Raw genomic sequence first — 8,698 nt, forward strand, 5'->3', positions numbered from 1 at the left:
TCATGAATTTGAGGTCAACCTAGGTAACATAGCAAGAACCAGTTTCAAAACATAAAAAATAATAAAATTTGTTTCACATTTCATCTCTTCTTTCATTGACTTGGGATTTTAAAAGCAAATATAATTTCTTAATTTTTAAAAATATTTTAGTGTCTGTTTTAGAAACATCTTTTATATTTCACTGATCCACTTATTTATTCTCGTATCATTGCCACATTATTTTAATTGATGTGTCTGTAGATTGGTTTTAATAATCTAGTATGGCAAATCCTCCTCTATTCTTCTTTGTCAACATTTTAAAACTATTCTCCACTCTCTATTATTTCAGATAAGTGTTAAAATAATGTTGAATTTTTAAAAAGGGTATGACATTGGAATTTCATAAGCCTATATGTGAATGGAGGTGAAGTAGTCTTCCATGAATTGTCCTGCCCCTTTTCTCAGGTGTATTGCTAATTCTGATCCAACATGAAAAGGTCCCTGAAAGTTCTTGCCAGATGACAGAGAAAAAAATTAGAAACAGACAATAGCTCTCTTGGGTGACCAGCACTGAGTATTACGTATTTCCTTGTCAGAACAAGGAAAATCAGAAGATGCCTTAAAACCTACTGGTGAGTTAAGTGGGCAATTTCAGAAGTAGAAGTTACGTGCACATGTATGTTAAAAGGAGTCAAAGTGGCTTTACTTATAAATATATTGCATATACCTAAGAGGATTGCCAAGGATTGCATATACCTAAGAGGATTGCCAATCCTCTTAGGTATATGCAATATATTTATAATTAAATATAAATGCTTAGTACCTGGTGTGTTCTCTGCGTGGGGCAGTGGAAAGCTCACATCAGTAAAGACTTGGCTGCCATTGTGCTCTATGCCCTCCAGTCTGTGGGTCGGTGTGTCACTGTTGCCAATGAAGTCAAACCTGATTCACTTAGCTGAGTCAGGATCAGATGCTGGGGATCTTAAAAATAGATGTGTTGGAAAGTAGATTAAACGTGATTTTATGAAACGTGATATCTTAAGGCAAAACTATACACTGATGGAAACTTTGGCTGCTTCTTTCTTCTTCATGCTAACTCAGTTTCAGTGAAGGAGGGGAAGGAGAGAATAAACTCCCTTTAAAGTTCTATTTTGTTAAAATAAAAAACTGTGCAATGATGGTGTGAACTTATTGTAAATCTAAAGCTCTTGATTCACTTCTTCAGGGCTTTAAGTTAAGGTGGTAGTAACACAAGATGTCTTTCCTGTACAAAAAGGCAATATTTATAATGTCAAAAGGAATGTCATAGAGTTTTATTAGTAAGAATGGACTGGCTGCTATAATAAATAATACCCACAATGAGAGGCTTAGCACAATTAAAATTTATCTCTCACTTGTATCACAGTCTAACACAGGACAGTGGGGCAGGACAACTCTGCTCCATGCAGTCATTCAGGGATCCAAACTCCTTCAACCTATGGCTCTACCCTCCTTTAGAGGGTTGTTGGAGTCTTCTCCTTCCAGCTGGAAAATAGGAAAAAGAAAGGAGGATCACATGAAGGACTTATACTAGGCCAGACAAAGACACAATGCTTCTAAAAGCTAGAATTCAGTCCCATGGCCACACCTAACTGCAAAGGAAACTGCAAAATGCATCCTTGCAAGGAGTATGCCTAAGAAGAGAGGAACACAGGTACTGGTTAGTGTTAGCAGCTTTGCTTATTCATCTAATCATCTATCCATTCATCTATCCATGTGTTTATTCATTCATGAATACTTATTGGAGAGCTATTAAGTGCCGGACACTAGCCATAGCTAAGAAGGCAGCAGGGATGTCTTCCTGCAGGAGGATGTAGTCTTGGTTTAGAATCTTCACTGATGCATGTGTGTCTCAGCTGCATTAGCTGAGATGAGTATAGCTTTCAGTGCCGTGTGACGACTGTGTTGGACAATGTGTGAAGCCCCATGGTGCTTTATAAACATGTAGTAGATGGTTAATTATGTGTGGGTCCCCTCTCACGTCTTCATTGTTGACTGCCGTTACTGTTGAGACATAGAATTCACACAATATGTGTTTCCCCCTCAAATATAAAAATAATGAATTTGTGCTTCTACCACCATTGTTTACAAAATAAATGACTAGATTTTCTACCTAAATATCACTTATCTAAATATTAAAAATACTCCAACAGGTTTATGGTCTCCATTTTGGCCTATTTGTATTTTTCATACTGTAAAAACAAAAACACTCATTTGTGGGCCTACAAACTATTGTCAGTATTGATGAAAGGAAGCTCATAGGTTTGCTAAATGAACTCAAAATTTGAAGGACAAAGGGAAATATAGTCATCATTATAATGCTCATGTTGGCCACTAGATGGCAGTGCCTCACAGGGATATGGTGACGCACTCTGTCCCTTAATGGGTCTATTTGTTCTTCAACTTCAGGTCCTAGCTACAGAACTAAAGAGAGATGGAAAGAGCAGTATAAAAATATCATTTTTTTGTTGTTCTTAATACTGCAAAAAGAAATATCTCTAAACACTCTCAAAATGTTCTCCTGTGACATTTTATATCCATTTCTTATAACTAGAGGCCAAGAGAAATAATGCAGTTATTATATTTTATGAACACTGTACACATTAGTAGAGTTTTCTGAGTCATTTTCCAAGTGTCCTTTGAGCTTGGTTTCTATTCCTGGTTTTCCATCGCATTTGGGGGCTGGACTTGGTGGAGGCTGCTGATATGAATTCTCATTTTTTCCTAGTTGAAAAAGAAATGAGGCAATGAGACAGTCATTCAGAGACACTGAAAACTAATGGCACATTTCAGGCAGTTTTTATCCTGACCTGGTCATGAAACTGTCCATTCTAGAACCCACGCCAGACAATGTTAAGTTGGTTGTTTTGTTCTTTTTTTTTTTTTTTTTTTTTTTTAATTGTACAGGGATTGAACTCTGTGGAGCTTAACCACTGAGGCACATCCCAAACTCTTTTTACTTTTTATTTTGAGGCAGGGTTTCACAAAGTTGCTGAGGCTGGTTTGAACTCACAATCCTCTTGCCTCAGCCTCTAGAGTCACTGGGAAAACAGGGGTGCACCACCATACCTGACTGGTTGTTTAGATTGAACTTGTATCTATATTTTTTTTTTTTCAGAGAACCAAATATTGAGTATCAATTCAATAGACAAGGATTATGACAATGCCTTAAAAACAACTTCATTAATAATAATGATGATGATTGCAGAAGGCATCACTATGCATTGGGTGCTGTCCTAAGGGCTTTCCATGTATCATTTCATCTAGTCCTCCCTCCAGCCAGGTATAAAAGATATTGTTATCATTGTAACTTTACAGGTGAGGGCACAGAGGCAGAGAGGCTACGTAACTATCCCAGGTCATACAGCTAGTAAATAGTACCTTTAGGATTTGAAGTTAATTTTATCCAACCCCAAATCCAATTTTTAAAAATATCTTTTAAAAAATATGTTATATGGTATTTTTCTTTTAAATTGTAAGATTTGTCCATATAATCATGTTTTCCTTAACAGGTACTTACTTTTAGGGGACAATCTTCATTAAGTTCTTATTTAATACTATCCCAGTCCTCCCCCAAGTACAATTAATTTCCATATTCACCAAAGAATCTTTAAAAACCTTGACCCACAGACTAAAGGCAGAGAAGATTGATGGAATTGAAGACTTTCCACTGTTGGGTGGCAGGGTACTTGCTTTTCCCAGGGACTGTGTGGCAGACAGCTCCCGGGGCCTGTGATCAAACTCTCCCAATGACAGTGTTCAAGCTTAGCGTCTATCCATGGCCTCCCGTTGCTCCTAAGAAACTGAGACTTAACAAGGGCAGGGACAGGTTGCTTCAGTGATGTGGTGTCCCCTTCTCTTCTCTGTCTCCCTCTGGGCCAGCCACTGTCCTCCTTTACCCTCTCAGATTCTGAAATACTCTGTGCCCTTCTGACCTATGTGAAAAGTGGTGGGGTTTGTAGTGATGTATTTGCGTTGCTGGTTGGTTGTCTCCCTGCCCAGACTGTAACCTTCATTAGGGCAGTGACGGTGGTGTCTTTTTTATTCATCACTTCCAGAAGTGTCTGATACTCAGTGGGCACTAGAGAATGATGTCAGACGAAGAATGATCCAGATCACATGATCTAGACAGGGATGTTTTCCTGATTTATTCACTTATTTATATAAAATCATGTAAAAGTAAAATGCTTACTTGAGAAAGACACTTAATCATTGGGGGCTTGGTGGCACAGGTCTGTAATCCCAGCAAGTGGGCAGGCGGAGACAGAAGGACCCCAAGTTTGAGGCCAGCCTCAACAACTTACTGAGGCCCTAAGAAACTTTGCAAGGCCCTGTCTCAAAATAAATAAATAAATAAATAAATAAATAAATAAATAAATAAATAAAAATAAAAAGAGCAGGGGATGTGGCTCAGCGGTAGAACCCTTACCTAGCATGTGTGGTAAAACCCTGTGTTCCGTCCCCCATACCACAAGAAAAGGAAAGAAAAAGAAAATGAAAGAAATCAACACTATTAAGAACATTTAAATGATTGAAATCAGGACTATAGGCAAGACAGGGCTACTACCCTGACAAAGCCGCTGTTCCCTGGACAGTCAGTACACGGTGACACAAGGACATTGGGCTGTGTTCTGTGCTATCAGGAGAGGTTAATGACCTGGGCACTCTGAAGCCACAGCAAGTAACATGACACCAAAAACCTGCTCTAAGAGCTCTGAGAGTGGGCCTTGGGGGTGAATGTCAAGACCGACTTGGGTCGAGGCAGGAGGACAGATGCATGTGGGTGGTGACGAATGGGTGCTGTTTGCTAAGTCAGCAAGGAGGGTGCCTGGCCTCCCCTGGCCCTCCCGCCCCCAGAGGGCCGATCTTCTGCTTTGTCTCAGGTACAAATAAGCTCTAGAGTTTTCAACACTGCCTTCTCTTGCAAGTTTCCCAATTCCAACTTTTGCCACTAAATCTCAGCTTTAATGAGAAGCAGCTTTCGGTGTTTCAGCAATAGTTCTGGAGCCTCCCCGGACGGTTGTCAGGTTTGTGGGTTTTATTTTTGTGTGTGGAATTGGAAAATTCCCCTGTGAGACTGGGGAAAAGCATTAATGTCGCTACGGAGATGGGCTCTCAGTCCAACCTATAGGATCGGGCAAGCTTTTGAAAGCGAAGCCCATCAGAGAGGTGAGGGTCAGGTGGGTAATTTCACCCGTCGCGCTGGTCGGACATTGGTCTTTGTTCTGTACTATTAGGAGAGGGTAACGGCCTGGGCACGATGAGGCTGCAGCAAGTAGCATGACCCATAAAACACATTTACGACACCTACGGTGGCAGACCTTGCTGCTGCTTGAGGGATCTGGGAACAGAAGTAGTTTTGTGCTATATCTGAGGGCTACCGCTGCAGGTTCCCAAAGGGCTATTGGTGTTGTTAAAGAGATCTCCTTCTGTCCAAAGGCCAATTTGCAAGCCTTTCTCCTTCTGCATCTCTTTCTCATTTATCCGTCCTGCTCTCATTTATCTTCTCTTCTCCAAAGATGAGAAATAACCATAGTCGAGTGTACTTGCTCTTTCTCTTTTTTGTCCACCTAAACCAAATCTCTCTTGTCCATGACTGTCAGCAATTTGGGGGAGAACTGAGCTGAATTTTATTTTGCATTTTAGTGTTTTTCTTATTGTGGAATATTGTGCATGATATATAAGCATGGTGACATGCACTGATACACTCGATAACTAGGAAAGATATGCTTAGGAAGCAGGGAAGCATTTCAATTTATATCAGCATCTTGCCCCTCTTTCACATTCCTGCTTTTTAGGAAAAAGAGCCCCTTGATTGTCAAAGACCTGGGCAGCTTCATTTGCCCAGACAAGAGGCCCTCCTGCCTCTCACAGGGAGATCCACTTTACCTCCCACCTCCAGTTTTCATGTCTCTGAATTCCCCAAATCTTTTGGACTCATATTTAATAGACCTGTGTTTGTGTAAATCAATGCCTATAAACCGCTCACTTGAGAACAGGGAGCTGGTATTTTTTATGACTCAGGGGACAGTAAAAGCAGCCTCCACATAGGGAAGCCACAAGTTTTGTGATTGAGTTATTAAGTTCTTGTTAGATCCATCCCAGGCCTGACCTACTGCCCATCTCCTGTAGCTTGTAATTTCTCTAGTAGGAAAGGAGCTAAAAGACAAGCCAGCTTCACCTGGGAACAGCCTGGAATCATAAGTAAAGTGGTGGTTTGGGAAGTTATTTCGTTTTGAGCTTCCTGTGAGAGCAAAAGTGGGAAGTATCCAGAGTGGGATGAATTAAATCTCTTCTACTCAAATTTGCCTTTTGCTCTATCAGTGTATTTATTAATAGCTCTTGGTTCCTATAATTGTTTCTTAATATATTCTTCTGTATCAGGCGGTAGTGAACAATGGCCTGCAGAACAAATCTGGCCCACTGTTTATTTTGCATGGATCAAAAGCTAAGAATGTTTTTGTTTTTACATTTTTAAATGGCTGAAAAACATTGTCAGAACAATATGTCATGATGTGACATTCAAATGTTAATGTCCACAAATAAAGTTTTATTGGAACACAGCTACCCTTATTCACTTACATGGTGTCTATGACTGCTTTTATGCCACAATTGCAGAGCTGAGTGGTGGCCCTGGGGAACACAGAGCTTGCCAACCTGAAATCCTTACCACCTGGAGCTTCATGGAGAAAGCTTGTAGATCTTATTCCAAAACCCCCCAAATGGTGTCTCTTTGTTAAGAAATGACTACTCGGAATTCAAGTCCCCAGATATGCAATTCTTTCATTTTCGGGGACTGCCATTCCTAATGGTTCCCTCTGGTGAGGTCCTATCTCATTTTATTCCAAGGGGTTCTTCAGCCAGGTGCTTGTCCCTTTAAAGGATGCTATTCAGGAAGCCTTTTTTTAGGGGGTACCTGTTATTTCAACTCTTATGAGGAAACTAAGCCAATGTTTCTCACTCCAAGTTGTACTTTATCCAGGGGAGATTTTAAAACTCCCCAAGTCCAGGCCTCACCCCACACCCATTAAGTCAGAATTTCTGGGGTGTGGTCCAGGAATCAATAGTCTCTCAAGTTCCTCGGGTGATTCCAATGTGTGGTCAAGGTTGACTACTGCTGTGAAATTTCAGCTTATGCAGGGGGCTCCTCTGCTGTTTAGAAATTAAGATTTTTAATTTCAGCAGTCTGTTCCACTGGAAATTCAATTATTTGTACACATATTTGTTGAATGCCTACAAAATACAAATTGCTGTGGAAACCAAATCTCAAAAAGAAACAGCTCTCTAGCCTCTAATTTAGCAAGGCAGATCAAGAAAACAAATGGATTGAATGTCCCCAACTTTTCCTGTCCAGACTAGAATCTTAGTCCTCATTTGCAGGGAACTAGTTAAATGTGCACAATTAGGTATGTTGGTACGTGGAGCCCCACAACATTAATAAACACAGCACTAGCTTTAGATCCATCTCACGGCTATTTTGGAAATGGCTGCATTTCTATTAACTTGAAGCTGGGTCAGAAGGAGCCTTCGGTGTTACCTTCAGAAGTATCACCATCCCAGCATAGAGCCTCATCCCCTCCATAGCTAACCACCCTGAGAAGACCCTTTTAGACTCATTTGTCACTTGTGTAGAAATAATATTGACATCACAAGGTTTTTGGAAAGACCGAATGAGTTGACAAACATTGACGCTGTCTTATGACTGTAGAGTTCTATTCTTTGAAATGACACATTTTCATTGGGGTTAGTGGAAGACACAAATAAACAAGGAAAGAAGTAAAATGAATGGCTGCTCATGGTGGAAAGTGTCATAAAGAAAAAGAAAGCAGTGCAGGGATCCAGAGTGCCTGGGAGAGTGAGGCTGGGGGCATTGTTTCAAATAGAGAGGTCAGAGAAGACTGAGAAGACCCAGAACAAGGAGTCGTCTTTAGAATATAGATGGTGCATGATAGGATTCCCAGGAAGATGCTAGAACAGGCAATGACTGAATCCATCTGTTTCCCTCTTTTTACTCCAAAATTATAGAGCCACTAATTTGAAGGGTGGAACTTTGAAATATTTTCAGATGACCCATGACCCAAGAGAATCACGAGAAATGACTCCCTGCATTTTTGGACACTCAATGGTATACCTTAGGCCAGGTGCCTTAAATATAGGCAGTTTCCTACCTGTGTCCTGTAGAGATGCTAAATACCTCCGAACCAATGTGCAATAAATTTGATTAGGGACCCTTTAAAGCTCCCTATAGAGAATAGTTCAAGGACCAAAGAAGTCATAGAATTCACAGAATTGGCTTATGAGCATATAGAAAAAGCTCACCTCTACTTGTGACCAGAGAAAGACAAATTAGAATAGACAACGTTTTCTACCTTCTGGACTGGGCACCTGGCACTGTCATGAACTGGTACTGAGGATGAACTGATCTCTGCTTTTTGGAGGGCAGTTTGTCAGTATCCATCAAAATATAAACTGCAAGAAAATTTAAACCCACAAATTCCATTTTTAGGAATCCCTTCTCTAGGAATAATCACACCCAATTATGAAGGAACATGCATGTATTAGTTACTTATTATTAAAATAATTAAAAGGGGATATAGAGAATCAAGTGCACAGGCACTTGAAAAACATTTGTCAAAAGAATGCATGGGTAAATGAATACATGCAGGCAATTATAAATGAG

The sequence above is a fragment of the Callospermophilus lateralis genome, chromosome 13, assembly GCF_048772815.1.
Source record: "Callospermophilus lateralis isolate mCalLat2 chromosome 13, mCalLat2.hap1, whole genome shotgun sequence".
Taxonomy (NCBI): Eukaryota; Metazoa; Chordata; class Mammalia; order Rodentia; family Sciuridae; genus Callospermophilus; species Callospermophilus lateralis.